The sequence below is a fragment of the Spermophilus citellus genome, assembly GCF_964194105.1.
Source record: "Spermophilus citellus genome assembly, chromosome: 3".
In the NCBI taxonomy this organism is placed as follows: domain Eukaryota; kingdom Metazoa; phylum Chordata; class Mammalia; order Rodentia; family Sciuridae; genus Spermophilus; species Spermophilus citellus.
Window position 1 is genome coordinate 145,775,979 of NC_138184.1, and position 17,318 is coordinate 145,793,296.

Here is a 17,318-nt window from a genome sequence, read left to right on the forward strand (position 1 = left end):
CCTAGAGGATTGATACCTAACCATATTTGGCAGATGGACGTCACACACTTGCCAGAATTTGGAAAATTAAAATATCTGCATGTTACAGTTGATACTTCTTCTGGATTTTTGATGGGCTCCCTTCACGCCAGAGAAAAAACTAAAGATGTTATAGCTCATTGCTTACAAAATTTTGCCACTGTGGGCATTCCAAAACAGTTAAAAACAGATAATGCCCCTGGTTATACTTCTGAGTGCTTGTCTCCCTTGCACAATGTGCTGGGGATTGAACCCAGCACCAAAAAAAAAAAAAAAAAAAAAAAAGAAAGAAAAAAGAAAAAAAAAAGAAAAATGGTGGCTGTCACTTAAGATGGCCATCTAGATGCTAAGCAAGGACCTTGTAGTGGAGGAGGCTAAGGAGGTCTCTTTTTTAATTTTTTTATTTTTTTGGTACTGGGAATTGAACCCAGGGGCACTCAACCACTGAGCCATAACCCCATCCCTATGTTGTATTTTATTTAGAGACAGGGTCTAACTGAGTTGCTTAGCTCCTTGCTTTTACTGAGGCTGGCTCTGAACTCGTGATCCTACAGGTGGGTGCCACCACGCCTGGCTTCTGAGGTCTCTTTGAAAGGGCACTGACCCCTTCATTAGGGCTTTGCATTCATGACCTAATCATTTCCTAAAGCCCCCACCTCCTAACACTATTACCTTGGAGGGTAGAATTTTCATGTGGGACTTTGAGAGAAGCACATTCAGTCTATTGCAGAAGGCATCTTTATTAATACGTTTTTGCTGTATTAACTGAAACCCCAAACAACAAACATTTATTATCTCACACAGTTTCTGAGAGTCAGAAACCCAGATGTGGCTTAGCTAAATGGTTCTGAGTGTTTCCCATAAGGTGCAGTCAAGCTGCTGGCTGGAGGCCAGTTACCTCAAGGCTGTCCTAGGGAATCAGCTCACTCTTGCTGGCAGTGGTTGGTAGTCCTGGATTCCTCACTGGCTGTTGGCTGGAGCCTTCATTTCCTCACCTGGTGGACCTGTCTGTAAGACCACTTACCACATGGCAACTTGTTGCCTAGAATAAGTGATGTGAAGTTGGAGGTGAGGTAGAGAGCACCCAAGACAGAAGCTGCAATCTTTCATAATCCAGCCTTGGAAGGGGCATATCATCTTTTGAGCTATATGCTTTGGGTCCTGTAGAATAATGGTGAAAGAAAATAGGAAGGGCCTAGGTGTTAGTACCAGAAGGCAGAGTCATTAGGGGAGAACCTGGAGCCTAGATACCACAGCATCCAATAATACCTACTGCCTTTTAACCCACTCTGACCTCCTGAAGAAAAAAAGAAACTCAAGTTCACTGCTAAATGGTGAGCTTACTACTTAGACACTCTGGGAAATGCAAACTCACCCATGGTTTACCAAGTCCCGTGTCATTTATAAAGTCATATGTTAGAGGGAATGAGAAATTTTTTTGCTTTTTTGGTGTATTTTTTTTTTTTGAGAATTTCAATATTTATTTTTTCAGTTTTCGGCGGACACAACATCTTTGTTTGTATGTGGTACTGAGGATCAAAACCGGGCCGCAAGCATGCCAGGCGAGCGCGCTACCGCTTGAGCCACATTCCCAGCCTCTTGGTGTTTTTTAATTGGCATTTTGCCATGCTTTCTGTTGTGCTTATCCGACATCTGGACATTATTATCTACAAAGCACTCTTGATATTTCTTTATGATAAGTCTTTATTTCTTCCCTCAAAGCAACTAACTATATAAAATCTTACCAACTCTCTGTTTATAGGGTTACTAGTGTTTTTCCACATTAAGCCCCCTGAGGGCTATAATAATTAATCATTATTATATGTTAATATATTATAATTATTATATGTTAATGATTATGACACTTTTTAAAAATAGAGTCTTTGTTTTCCTATGGGGGCTTAAATTCACATAGCCTAATATATATTAGAAAAGAAACGCACATACTATTTTGGGCATCTGAGTGAATTTAAAAGTCCAGCTATATAATTTATTCTTAAATCTGTCTATGCCTAAATTAAAGCTTCTACTAGCTAACCCACAATTTAACTTAAAAATCTGTGGATTAAAATTATTTTCAACCGGGGCTGGGGATGTGGCTCAAGCGGTAGCGCGCTCGCCTCGCATGGGTGCGGCCCGGGTTTGATCCTCAGCACCACATACCAACAAAGATGTTGTGTCCACCGAGAACTAAAAAAAAATATAAAAAAAAAATTCTCTCTCTCTCTCTCTCTCTCTCTCTCTCACTGTCTCTCCTCTCTCACTCTCTCTTTAAAAAAAAAAATTATTTTCAACCAAGCTAGGTGCAGTTGCATATGACTATAATCCTAGTGATTTGGAATGTTGAGGCAGGAGAATTACAAATTTGAGACCAACCTTAGCAATTTAACAAGACCTTATCTTGTAGAAAAATAACGACGACAACAACAAAACTGGGGATGTAGCTCAGCAATCCTGGTTCAATATCCAGTACCAAAAATACAAACAAACAAAAAATAATTTTCAACCAATATTCTGGAAAATTGATAAAATATCCAGAAAAAAAATAACACTTCTATTTTTACATTGTACCATATGATCCTAGGTGTTCTGTTTCTCAATAAGGAATACAAAAGCCTGATAAAGAATATTAATTCCGATGATATAAATGCAACATCAGGTAATATAAATTAATATTTTATTAAAGTTATGGCTTTGTGTTCTCATCTTTTCCCAAGATTTTTGAACAATTAAAGCATTACTTCTTACTATTCAAGGGAATGCATCCACTATTGCAGAATTTAAGGGATCTCTTCCTTGACCTTTAAGCAAATACAGAAATGATTCCTGATCTCTTTTGAAACAATAAGCTGTGTCCTAGGTCTGGAGTTCTAGTCAGTACTGTGCCACTCTCTGAGGGGCCAAGTTGTCATCCGTCCTGAGCCTTCCTCTGCTAACCCTCTCCTTTCCCCATTCGCACTATCATCACCCACCCTCGCTGAGCAGTCCAGATGAGGGTGCCTGCTGGTTTTCTGCTCTAGTCTCCTTCACCTTCCACATCCAGTCATCAGCAGGCCCCATTCATCCTTAGCCCTCGCTGTCTCCTGCCAGTGCCAACCCAGCTCTTCATTTCCTTTTTCCATAGCCCTCACTATAATGTGACACCTGTAATGCAATGTCCTTGCTGGATGAGGTTCCTCTTTGGCTGACATAGTTCCTGCCTTCTTTCTATCACTCCATGTCCTCACTTCTGAGGTTGGCACACAGCTTGGCACTGTATGTTCCTGTAGGTCTTCTCCCATAAATTAAAATGAAATCTCTCCAAAGCAAGGAGCTTTTTGGGAACAGTAGTGGCTGGGGACTTTGGCAGACATTTTATAAACATCAATGATTCTCAGCCAGGGAAGATTTGACAATGTCTGAGGACATTTAAGGTTGTCACACTGAAGAGGGTGCTGCTGGCACCTTGTGGGTTGGAGACTAGGGAAGCTCTTGAATATTCTGGAATGCACAGGTCAGTTCCCACAAGAAGGAATTATCCAGCCCCGAACATCAATAGTGCTGAGGTTGATAAACCTTGGCATACATTCTTGTGTAGTCCTCACAAAAGCCCCACAAGTGTGATTATTATCATCCTGGTCCTTTCCTCAGTTTCCTTTCTCTGGACACTGAGACTGAGACAAGATAGTTTTCCTAGAAGAACTAGAATTTGTAGTCAAGGTTCTGTGTAGGCTTCTATTCTCTTTTTCTTACTACCTCCATCTTGGTATAAGTCTCTATTAGCTAACAATCAGGAACAGCTAGGACAGGTCTGATGTCCATGCCGTTCAAACTTCAGGTTTGGATCTATTAGTGTGTGTGTGTGTGTGTGTGTGTGTGTGTGTGTGTGTGTTCGTGTGTGTGTGTGTTCATGTGTTTAACTATCTAATTTTTTATTTTTAGTTGTCAATATATCTTTTAATTATTTATATGTGGTGCTGAGAATTAAATCCTTTGCTTCACACATGCTAGGCAAGCACTCTACCACTGTGCTTTGACCCTTGCCCTCTATTAGTCTTTTGTGCATGAAATTAGCAGTGACCTTGGACCAGGAATCAAACAAAAACAACAATAATGAAGAAAGACAGCCAGGCATGGTGGTGCATGCCTGTAATCCCAGCAACTCAGAAGGTTGAGGCAGGAGGATTCCAAGTTCAAAGCCAGCCTCAGCAAAAGCGAGGTGCTAAGCAACTCAGTGAGACGCTATCTCTAAACAAAATACAAGGCTGGGGATGTGGCTCAGTGGTTTAGTGTCCTTGAGTTCAATCCCCGGTACTCCTCAACCTGCTGCAAAATAATGAAAGACCAAACAAACAAACAAAAAACACCTTGAACATATGTAGAAATACTGCTGTGTCAAATTATTTTCAGAAATTATTTTTTGAGGATGGGTATTGCATAAACTGTATCCTGATGTAAAATCTGTTTTTCATTAAGTTTTGCAATCAGGATGTTATAAAATGTGCTCTGTGTAATGGCTGTATTGGGGATATAACTAGTGAAAAAAACTTTATTTAGCCATGATCCCTAAGGATAGATGATCTTCTGTATCCTGAGGCCAACTTGATCCCCTTCCAGGGCAATAGGAAGGAAAAGTTGAAATTGGGTTAATTTTGTACTGAAGGCAGTATCTTCCCAGCAATCAACCATTCATCAATTATTTACTAAGCATCTGTTCCACCTGGGCCTGGGTCTATTCTAGGTGGTAGGGACATAATGGAGAGACAAACAGTGAGATTCTAATGAAGCTGACATTCTGGTCTGGATAATTTCTATCCACTAATGCAGACTGCAGACACTATCAGAGCTGCTTCTGCTTGGGCACCTCCTCCCCTTACATTCCATTTGGTCATTGCATTTACACACTGCACCTTTTTTTTAAAAAATCCCTTAATGATTTCAATTCATATCTCCTCCTATAATCAATGCAGGGATCAACCTCAGTACAAACAGAATTTAGAGAAAGGAAAATTTTTTTAAAAGAACAGAGTTAGGAATGAGTGAGATTTGGTAATGTAATCCAGAAACTCTGCTATTTACTAGAGCTTTTTTTTTTTTTTTTTGTCTTTTTTTAAAAGTTGTTGATGGACCTTTATTTTACTTATTTATATGTGGTGCTGAGAATAGAACCCAGTGCCTCACACATGCTAGGCAAGTGCTCTACCATTGAACTTTTAAAACTCTGTTAAGATATTAGAGTTGCCATGAAGAGATGATAAGGGCTGGGGTTGTGGCTCAGAGGAAAGAGTACTCACCTAGCATGCGTGAGGCACTGGGTTCGGTCCTTAGCACCACATAGAAATAAAGTAAAGGTATTGTGATAAAGATATTGTGTCCACCTACAACTAAAGAATAAATGCTTTTTTTTTTTTTAAAGATGACAATAAGTCACAGAGCTCTTAGCCTCTGGCTGAAAATATTAAATATTGAGTATTCAAACTATTTGTTCTTCTTTCCATTTTTTTTTTAAATTGTAGAGTGGGTTTTTTTTTTTTTATAGCTTTTTGAGAGTCCATCTCATGTTTATAGATGATAATTCTTCCCAAACAATGGATTCTGTATGTAGGAGCAAAAAGGCCATGAATTATTGATATGGAGTCAATAAATAATCAGACTAGTGCTTCCTTTGTTGTTATGATACAGTAACACTGTGTGATGCAGATGAACTATTCTGAATTTTATAAGATATCATATGGGGGAGAGAAAAGAATAGAAATTCATTGGGTTAGACAAAGGGGAAAGAAGGGAAGGGAGCCGGGATGAGAATAGGAAAGAAAGTAGACATTACTTTGCTATGTTCTTATAGGAATATACGACCAGTGTAACTCCACATCATGTATGAGCACAAGAATGGGAAGTTATATTCCATGTATGTATGATATGTCAAAACACAGTCTACTGGTCAAGTATAACTAAAAAGAACAAATAAAATTTTTAAAGAGGATGTCATATATGTACACCAACTGCATCTGTTTTGGAAATATCTGCTTTGTGAAGTAAGTTGAATTTTGGGTCAATATCAGACAAGGACATTGCCCAGAATGAACCTGTGAACTCTGGTGGAAATCCCCTTTAGGCTTTGGGGCATGTGTGTGGAGCCTCATCAAATGGTGAACCTGAACCAGCTGTGCATGTGCTAGGCATAGGGGTTAAACAGCGAACAAGACAGTTCCTGCTCCCTCGGAGCTTGTCAGGGGAAGACAGGCAAATTAGCTAGCAATTTTGTACTGGGAGGTAAGAGATGTGATGGGGTAGAAACAGAAGTTCATGAGAGGAATCCTAACTCATAGATTTCTTTCTGGGGGAAAAGTATAAAGGAGAAGAAAAAGATAATGGAAAGCACAAGGAGGAAGGTAAGGAATAGAAGAGGTAGGTAAAAGTAGGGAGAGGTCACAGAATGTCCAGGCCTGTCTAAGCACCACACACGTGGGTTCTGGAGGACACCACGAGAGCTCCATCCTACCAGGGTCCTTGTAATCCTAACAGTGGAATTCTGTGTTTGGATACCATTTTTTTGGACACTGTTAAAGTACACATATATCAAAAGGATGGAGAAGGCAGGCAAAGTAGCTCCTTAGCTTATAAATTTTACCTTGAAAAGCAGAATCCCTTCTGAGGAATAAGAAACAGGAATGGTAGGTTTTTTTTTTTTTTTTTTTTGTGGTGCTGTCGATTGTGCATGCAAGACCAGTACTCTACCAACTGAACTATAGCCCCAGCCCAGGAACAGTAGGTTTGAGTAATTTTAAACCAACTTTTATTTTTGTTCATGCAAAACCTACCCCTACTGCACCCCCACCAAGTTCTGCATTAACTTAAAAACTCATGGTTTGAAGCATAGGTATGGGCCGTTCCCAGTGGAGTGCAACATGAGGAGTTCCCCGGCAGCTGTAGGGAAGCCAGAGAGGTGGAAGGGAAATCTCTAGAGAAAGGGGGAGGAACTCAAAATGAACTGTCATACAGGGCATGGTGGCACAGACCTATAATCCCAGCAACTCAGGAGATTAAGTCTCAATAATTCAGCGAGGCCCTGGTTTAGTAAGTCTGTTGGGCTCAATCCCTGGTACCAAAACAAATAAACTTCACAATATTCCCAACATTGGCCATGGAAGGTAACGGTGTAAAAGAGGCTACGCCATGTTGGATAATGTCAGGTAAAGGCTTTTTTTTTTTTTTCCCCCAGGTAAAGACTCTTAAGCATTTTTTAGGAGGAAAGGTTTACCTACAGTCTTAATCTTATGGAATAGGGGTATCAAACTATAGTTTTTAGGCCCAATCTAGCTCATGGCCTATTTTGATATGACCAACTCCTGTTTTTCTGTGTGACCTGAAAGCTAAAAATGGTTTTAACTTTTTTTTTTTTTTTTTGAGACGTGGGTCCCTCTCCATCCCTCTCCATGTTGCCCAGGCTGGGTTTAAACTCCTGGGCTTAAGAGATCCTCCTACCTCCATCTCCTGAGTGCTTAGGACTACTGGTAAGCACCATAGAAGAACAGAATTGATGATATAAGAAAATTATATGAAATTTAAATTTCAGTGTCAATAAAGTTTTATTATTACACAATCATACTCATTCATCTATGGCTGCTTTGTGCTATGGTGGCAGAGTTAGCAATTATACCAGAAGCCACATAACCATAAAAACCTAAATAATATGTACTATGTTGTAGTCCTTTAGAGAGTTTGCCAATCTCTTAGAATAAAATTAGTAGGCATTAAAAGACCTAAGTGATAATGTCTTAATTGGGGCTACTATCAGTGAAATAATCTTTTCCATAAAAGTAGATCATTTAATTTCTTACATACCAGTTTACAAGATATTTTTAAAAAGATGTCTCGTACTTCTGACATTTATATTAATTTTTAGGAAGCATCACTAAAGCTAATTTAAAATATACACTAAATCTACATATGAACTCTTTAAGTTAGGGTGATATTTTATTTAAAGTGCAGGGGAAAATAAGTGACGTAAAATCGGGAGATAACTTTTTAGTTAACCCACCTTATTTTCTATTCTCTTACTGGAATTACCTGTTCACTGGCTGGGATAGTCACTTTGCTAAACTTTAGCGCAGTTATTTAAGTATCTGTAGTATCTTCTATGCTACAAATTAGAGCACTGTGACAATTACAAAAGTTTTTTTTTTTTTCCTTCCAAGATTTAGTTGACCACTGTAATGCAAGAGTCCTTTCTACAATCATGAAATAAAATTCCTCAAGAAAATTTCTGGGCTAGGGGTGTAGCTCAGTGGTAGAGCACTTGCCTAGTACATGTGAGGCCCTGGGTTAGATATGCAGCACCTTGCCCAGCCCCAATTTCTATCTAAATTCTAAAGCCCCTTTTCTGATCCACAGTCTTCTAAAGTCTTTTTTAAAAAATATTTATTTTTTAGTTATAGTTGGACACAATACCTTTATTTCACTTATTTATTTTTACATAGTGCTGAGGATTGAACCCAGGGCCTTGTGCATGTGAGGCGAGTGCTCTGCCACTGAGCCACAACCCTAGCCCCTAAGTCTTTATCCTAAAGATTATGTTTACTCTGTTTGGGAATTAAGCTGATGCTTATTCCTGTCTAAGAACAAATTGGCTATAGTATATGGTTAACAAGTTAGAGATTATTTTAAAAATTCACCAGCTTACTTTAGTAGTTTATCTTAGGGTTTTACTTTGAATTATATCTTAGAGATTGCTTTACATTTTGATTTTGGAATTTAGCAAGAACACTTTGTTTTCTGGGGGGCGCCAGGAGGAATTATTTTGAAGATGCATTTCATCCTGATTAATTTATTTTGACTGATGCTTGGTTTTCTAATCTGTAGGAAATAACCACAAACCCAGCAGGGTCAGAAAGATCCCCAGGGGACCCCAAAAGAATTAACCCAGAAGTTGTAGCATTGAAAGGCAGGGACAATAGCTAGGGATGGGGCCTTCTTGCCAGTCCCTATACATAGCATCTGGGTTCTCTGTGGTATAAGCCACCAGAAAGATATAAACTGTTTTCCCATTCTAATAGTTGACTGGGAAATCTGCCTTTAAGAATGACACCCAGCCCAGCTTTGTGGAGTGAAGAACATTCTAGGATTCAGGTGTTTACCCAGTTCAGGCTATTATGTATCAAATGCTCTCACATCCATCCAGTTAACTCTGTAAGATGGATAATGTGACCATTGTTGATGTCACTCAAAAGTGTGTAGGAGGAAAGACAGATAAGATTAAGAAAGTTTCAGGAGGCAATAGAAAACTATATGATCCAATTAAAGAGCCTATGGAGGAGAAAAGTAAGAGGTGTGGCTTTTTAAAAATTTAGTTTTATTTTTAAAGTTCCCCTAGTTTGACAAAAAAAGTATATATTTACAATGTATAAAGTAACATTGAGTATATGCTGTGAAGTGATTAAATCAATTAATATTTACATCATAAAGGAATCACTTTTTTGATTCACTTAGCAATTTTCAAGCATATGACACATTACCAACTATGTAGCCACCATGCTGTACAGTAATCTTCAGAACTTGTTCATCATTACTGTAACTTTACTAATTCACCCACACCATCCCCCTGCCCCCCACAACCACCATTCTGGTCTTTGCTTCTGTAGATTCCATATGTAAGATCATGCAGTGTTTGTTTTTCTGTGTCTGGCTTTTCTAACTTAATGTTCTCTAGACTCATTCACATGGTCACAAATGCTAGGATTCCCTCTTTTTAAAGGTTGATTAGTAATTCATTATATCCATTCATCTGACATTTTGGTTGATTCCATATTTTGGCTTTGTGTACAATGCTGCAATGAACATGGGAGTACAGATTATCTCCTTGACATACTGATTGTATTTCCTGTGAAATGAAAAAAGTGGGATTGCCAGATCATAGTGTAGTTCTAATTTTAAAACCTCTCTGCTGTTTTAAGTAATAGCTATACTAATGACATTCCCACCAACAGTATCCAAAAGTTGTTTTCTGCACATCTTACCAAGGATTGTTATCTTTTGTCTTTTTGGGTATGTGTGAGTGGTGATGGGGATGGAATCTAGGGCTTTGTGATTGTTAGGCAAGAACTTCACCACTGCAATACACCCCCAACCCTCTTTTTTCTTTTTTTGGGGGGAGGGAGGTATATCAAGGATTGAACTCAGAGGCACTGGACCACTGAGCCACATCCCCACCCTATTTTGTATTTCATTTAGAGACAGGGTCTGAGTTGCTTAGCACCTTGTTTGTGCTAAGGCTGGCTTTGAACTCTCGATCCTCCTGCCTTAGCCTCTTGAGCCACTGGGATTATAGGAGTGCACCACTGCGCCTGGCTTGTCTTTTTTATAATAATAGCCATTCTTACAGGTGTTGGGTGATACTTTACTGTGGTTTTAATTTGTATTTCCATGTACTTTATTGTATACCTGTTTATTTGGAGTGGGACAAAATACAAACATATAGCTGGTAAGGGGTTAATATCCAAAATATATAAGAAACTCAATAGCAAGAATGTAATCATATTTAATCTGAAAATAATCATATAAAATTGACTTTGTATGTGTTTTCAGCTAAAAGCCTTCTCAATTGTTTTTTTTTTTTTTTTCTTCAAATAGCTGGGCATGGTGGTTCATGCCTGTAATCCCAGCAGCTCAGGAGGCTGAGATAGGACATTTGCAAATTCAAAGCCAACTTCAGCAATTTAGTGAGATCCCGTCTCAAAATAAAACATAAAAAGGGTTGGGGATGTTGTTCAGTGGTAAAGCACCCCTGAATTTCATCACTAATACAAAAAACGAAAAACAACCCTCCCCAACACAAAACCCCCAGCTCTATTAAAATGTAGTTCACATATCATACAGGTACCCACTAAAAGTATACAATTAAATATGTTAGTATATTGGTAGGTTTGTGTAACCAGAGGTACAACTTCAATATGGCATATTTCTTCAGGATAGCTGAGTAAACATGATTGAATGTTTTTGTTTTATTCAATCCTTTATTTTTAGGACAGCTTTATCAAATGTTCTCACCAGCATGTCTTAAAACAAAATTGCCACCATTTTACACCTAGTTCAATACCAATCAAGTACAGAGCATAGTTAATGCTTGTTTCATAATAGTACCAATTTAAACCTGAGGCTGCTTGTTTGAAGAACTACAGTTTCCATCATGGATTTAATTCATCCTTGAAAATGAACTTGTACTCACAATCCCGGAGTCCTTCTTACTTCCCCTCTTTCTCAGGTCAAAATGGCAGGGTGTGGGCCCATTCTAGTCCACTTTTCTACTATTAAAGAAAAGTCCTTATGCTTTTAAATAAACGAGAAGTAACAGAAGGAGAAGTTATTAACAGCATAGAACACAATGATAAGTACAAGGGAGGCTATTGCAGATTATGCAGGGTAAGCAGGCTTCGCAACTTGGAGAAAAAAGAAAGTGTGTGCCTTCAGGCACTAATCTCAACCAACCCTCTCCATTTTTCAATTTTAAGTGAAATATAACTTTGCCCTATCTAGTCTCATATAGAATTCATATATTGAGGGCTGGGGATGTGGCTCAAGCGGTAGCGGTAGCGCGCTCGCCTGGCATGCATACGGCCTGGGTTCGATCCTCAGCACCACATACAAACAAAGATGTTGTGTCCCCCGAAAACTAAAAAAATAATAAATATTAAAAAATTTAAAAAAAAAGAATCCAGTGACTGAAAGATACAATTAAAAAAAAAGAATTCATATATTGAACTTGATCTTAGGGGTTACTCTCCTTTGGCAGACCTTTTTTCATTTGAGCTTTTGAATGGTATATTTCAAGCTCAAATTTAAATCTAGGGTTTTCCCTTCAATCTCCCTTTCTGAAAATAGATGCAAGGCCTTCCTTCTTCCAGGTGCTAGGAATACAGCAGTAAAAAAGACAAGTACTTGCTCCCATGAAGTTTAAATTCTAGAAGAGGAAAAAGCAAATATCAGAGGTCTTTGCCCTCATTTGCATAACAACTACCAGTAGGAAGATCAGAATCTTATTTATATGTCATAACAGAAGAGGGCAGTGTAATTTGCTCCAAGAATTCTCTATTAGTTGTAATGTTTTGGTTCTAGAAAGTTGAGAGGGACTTCTGTGGAGAACAACTGCGTCTTTCATTGTATTGCCACTTCACATAACTGCTACAGCATTCCCTCAGCAAAGTATCCAAACTTTTCTCCTTTTCATTAGCTCATCAGAATTGTTTCTATTATTTAGAAAGTTTTCCTGGGGCAGAGGAATCAGATATCTTTGATAGCCAAACAAAGAGCCTAGAGAAGTGAAAAGGTAAAACAGGAACCTCATCATAACACTACATCCTGGAATCTATCCAGAGGTGTTCAGTTACTGCAATACCAATTAAAAAAAAAAAGGTCTCCTTAAGGCCTTGGTGGCATGGATCCTGAATGCAACATGTATCTTTTATTTACTATTTTATATTCCAATTTTCTAATGCTTATTCTCACCTGAACTTTCCCCGCTGGATATCTTCCTCTCATTTCCCACTTGATTTTCTTACGGCTCCTCATCAAGATGACTAAAGAGCACTAAGACACTAAACATGGCTTCAGAGCACTGAAAATATTGGTTTAATATATTCAAGAATTTCCTATTTAGGGTATTAAGTTAGGGTTTATTAGCATTCAATAAATGCACCAAAGAATAGGTAGAAGCTGGTAGATAAGTTTGAACTTGATCCTTATAGGAGGAATTGAAATATTCTATAAAAGGGCTGGGGATGTGGCTTAAGCCGTATCATGCTCGCCTGGCATGCGTGCGACCCGGGTTCGATCCTCAGCACCACATACCAACAAAGATGTTGTGTCCGCCGAGAACTAAAAAATAAATATTAAAAATTCTCTCTCTCTCTCTCTTTAAAAAAAAATAAATAAATAAAATAAAAGTGCTCTACCACTGTGCTACAGCCCAGGCCCAGGCAGAGTAGAGTGTACAGTGTTCACCTGTAATCCTGGTAACTTAGGAGGCTGAGGCAGGAGAATTTCAAGTTTGAGGTCAGCCTCAGCAATGTGGTAAGTTCCTGTCTCAAAATAAAAAATAAAAAGGGGTAAAGATGTGGCTCAGTGTAGAGTATCCCTGGGGGTTCAATCTCCAGTACCAAAATAAATAAATAAATAAAGCTAAAATGCAGAACTTTTGAAGAAGGTTCAAAGGCTGAGCTTATGATCTTATTTTTTAAAAATGAAAACTCTCTACGCATTCATGGAGCCACAAGAATATTTCAAATATCAATGTTCTTGTCCTTATCTCCCAAGTCAAATTTCCTCTAAAGGAAAAGGGCAGGTTCCAATTTTCATTTGAAAAGTAAAATTTGGTAGGCAGATCTAGGAAGTTCCAGGACACTAAATATATTTGAGAAGTTTTCTAAAAAACAAGAACAAAAGGCTGAAATTCTGTGCATTAGTAATATTAAGACAAATATACCAATCTTTTTCTGGAAAGCACTCTGATTCAATCATAGTACTAGTTGATAGCTCTTGGAAGGATATCGGACCCAGGCCAGAAAATCAGAGATCTTTTAAAGGATTTTGGAACTGAACATTGGAGACAGTGGAACTTGGTGTTTCCTACAAGCAGACTTGGGAATCTGGGATTTGCCAACCTACCCAGTAGTCCTGTGTTTTAGTTCATGAAAATCATTCTCAGAGAGCTTACATAAAAAGAGCAGCAGAAATGAGATGGCATGTATTGGGGTTGTGCCGTCCAGCATTCTAGTCGTCGTAAACTTAGAGTTGAGTTTGGTATTGAGGTTTGCAGTGGAGATTGGCAGTATCTAGTCCATGTTATATATGTATATTCAGCTCTATGTGGTTTTTAAATGATTCATATTTATTTAACACTGAACACCTCATGAATATCATCCTCATGGGAGAGTAAGTAATTTGTCTAAGTTCATACAATAAAGAGTTGAGTTGGGATTCAAAATGGGGCTCTGGAAGCTGAGGTTGTAGCTCAGTGGTAGACACTTTCTTACCATGTGTGAGGCACTGCGTCAGTTTCTCAGCACCACATAAAAATAAACAAATAAAGGTATTGTGCCCATCTACAACTAAAAATAATAATACCCCCTCAACTTGTTCCTTATTATTTAAAAAGGGGGGGGGGCTCTGAACCACCTCGTTATTGTATGTAGGCTAGTAATTACCATTATTTAAGCAAATTTGAGGTTAATATCTTCTACTTTTGGCCAAATTATATATATTGCAGACATATTATTACATTAATAGAAGGAATCAAAGAAATTCTTCAATCTATGTTCAAAGCTATTTTAGTTAAAAAAAAACTTATAAAATGAAATCTTGGTTACTTTGCACCCCTCCATATCATTTTATATCCCAAACCAGTTTAAACACATATTGGGCAGTTACTAATGGACAAAATATTACTTCAATACAGTCTTTTCCTCTTTTCTTTCTACAGTCAATGCCTTAGTTTATACAAATGTACTTGATCTTTAATGTTTTTACCTTCTTTACCTATAAAACAGGGCCAAATGTGCCTTCCCCAGAAAATTAAATGAAACTTTAGAAAACAGCATAGTGCCTGGCAGATAGTGTACAATGTTAGGTATTTTTCGAGTAACTAAATACTTCTCACTGGGAGAAATGTCATGTATTCATTTTCATTATTTTTGCTTTTATGACCCCCCCCAAAAAAAAGCTCTAATGGGAAAGTCTCCAAATTAATATTTCATATTTTGTACTCCTGGTGGCTAATGACTGTCTGCATAAATCTGTTTTCAACCTAATATTATTTTTGAAACACACACATATGCACAATATGAAACATCCAGAAATTCAACAACTCACACTATCCCCTTCCATTATTATTCCACTAGTAGTTATATTAGTGACTGTCACATACCTGAGAAGTAGAGGATGGGTCAAACAACAAAGTATCAAGATTAGCACCTACAACTTCCTTTATTGTAGCAAATTGACTACTGGAGCTTTTGTTAAAATTGCTTCTGTTATTCACTTAATATAAAAGTACAAGTTCACTTATTCAACAAAGGACAAAGGAGTTTATACATTATAAGGTTACACATAAATAATTAATATACTATTTATATTCTACTTCATATTGGATTATATTTTGCTTGATATCCAACTTTCCTGTTGATATAATAAAAATGCCTACTATAAGAATTACATAACATATAGGACAGCCTTTCAGTTTTATCTATTAAGACACAGAAATTTAAAAATAAAACTAAACATTTGTCTTCATTAGCTTGTGGGAGCACATAGCCATGTGTGAGGACAGCTGGAAGCCTTGAGAGTATTGTGGTTAAGGTGAATTAAACCTGGATGTTCTTTGTGACAGATAGGAAGACCTAATAATGATCAGGTTCAAACTCATGATTTCCTCACATTTTCCTTTACCAACATGTATCTGCCTTAGTTAATGTAGAAGACATACTTTCACCAGCTGTATTGATGTCCTTCCTGAGAATCAATAATAACAGCAAGAATCTCTCATATCCAATATAATCTCAGACCCCTGACTATAAATACAAGTCAATGAAGAGAAGAAAATTTAAAGTATTTGTATAACTCATCTTTAGGATGGGACAGATATTTTCTTTGTTTGGGCATCCCATGCCCTATTTTGTATTTTATTTAGAGACAGGGTCTTACTGAGTTTCTTGGCCTTGCTTTTGCTGAGGCTGGCTTTGAAAACTCTTCTCCTGCCTTAGCCTCCTGATCTCCTGGGATTATAGTCATTTTCAAACAAGAAATCCAGAAGACAGAACAATTACCCAAAAGTGATATTAAAACACAAAACTAGGAGAAAATATTTGCAACACAAGACTTCATTAAAAAACTCATATGGGGCTGGGGCTATAGCTCAGTGGTAGAGCACTTGCCTAGCATGTGTGAGGCACTGGGTTCCATCCTCAGCACCACATAAAAATAAATAAGATAAAGGTACTGTGTCCATCTACAACTAAAAGACAAACAAAACCCCAAAAAACAGAAATTTAAGTAAATTATATTCATCCTTATACCAGCTCAAGAATGTTTCATAAGAGAAACCTAAAGTATGGAGTGGTGAAATAAAAGATGGAAGACAGCAGATTCCAATCTAAACTCTTGACTGTAGTAGCCAGCAGCTATGATAGACTAGCGTAGAGGCTTGAATGTAAGCTGCTTAAAAAAATATTTAGATGCGTAAATGCATAAAATGGTATAAACAGCAAATAAATGTACAACTGAGCTATTTGGGGGTTGGGGAGATCAATGAAGCAGCTTTATTTCTGTAACATTTGACTTGTTACAATAAAGTGCTAAAGTTTTTTTCCCCTTGCTTTCAGCTAAAAATCTTAGGACTCAGGAATTCAAGAACTTGAATGGTTTGGCTCAATCTTTTCACAAAACAGCTAGCTACAGTAAACCAGATGAAAAGAGAGGGAGACAATTGGAAGGTGTTATATTGCTTGCTGACACTGAAGATCCAAGGACCCACTGATAACTTGTCTTTAGACCACTGGGACTGACTGTAGACTTCCAATCCCCAGAAATGTTAATATAACACCCAAGACACAATAAATACCCACAATAAAATTTAACAGAGTTACCAATTGGGAAGATAACTAGGTCATATCATCTGTGAACTGAGAATAGTACTGAGTCTATAATGAGATGATAATGAACAGCATGGACATAATTTCCCTTTCTCTTCATGGATACTAGAATTTTGTAGATGTGTTTTCCAACAGAATAAGTATTTTTTTAAATAAAATACTTAAAGTTTGTAAAGGCAATTATGAAAGAATAATATTCTAAGTATCATTTACTGAAGCAAATTCCTCTTAGGGATCACTCGAAACTAATTTTTATCTCCCTACTAGAAACATTTTTGTAGAAAGCTTACAAATTATAAACTCGAAAGGATCTAAAATATATACTCTAAAGCCTCAGAGGTATCAATTTATAAAGGTAAGTTAGTAACTGCATGGGAGTTTCTACCCCTATTATAAAGGAAATCAGGTAAAGAAAGTCTCATCACATAAAGGAATATAAAACTATTTATTGACCATTGTTCACCAGTATTTACAATAAAGTAAACAATATACAGTTGGGTAACATTCTGATTACTACAACGTTATTTTCCTGGCTTGTGTTGAACCAGTAATGCAAATACTGAAAAGACTGAGCCTACATGTTAAGGATGAACTGGGGTGAAGAAAACACATGCAGGTCAATAGTTTAGACTGTAAAAATTCCCTCACCAATTTATGTGAGCAGGCTATAAATTGCCAACA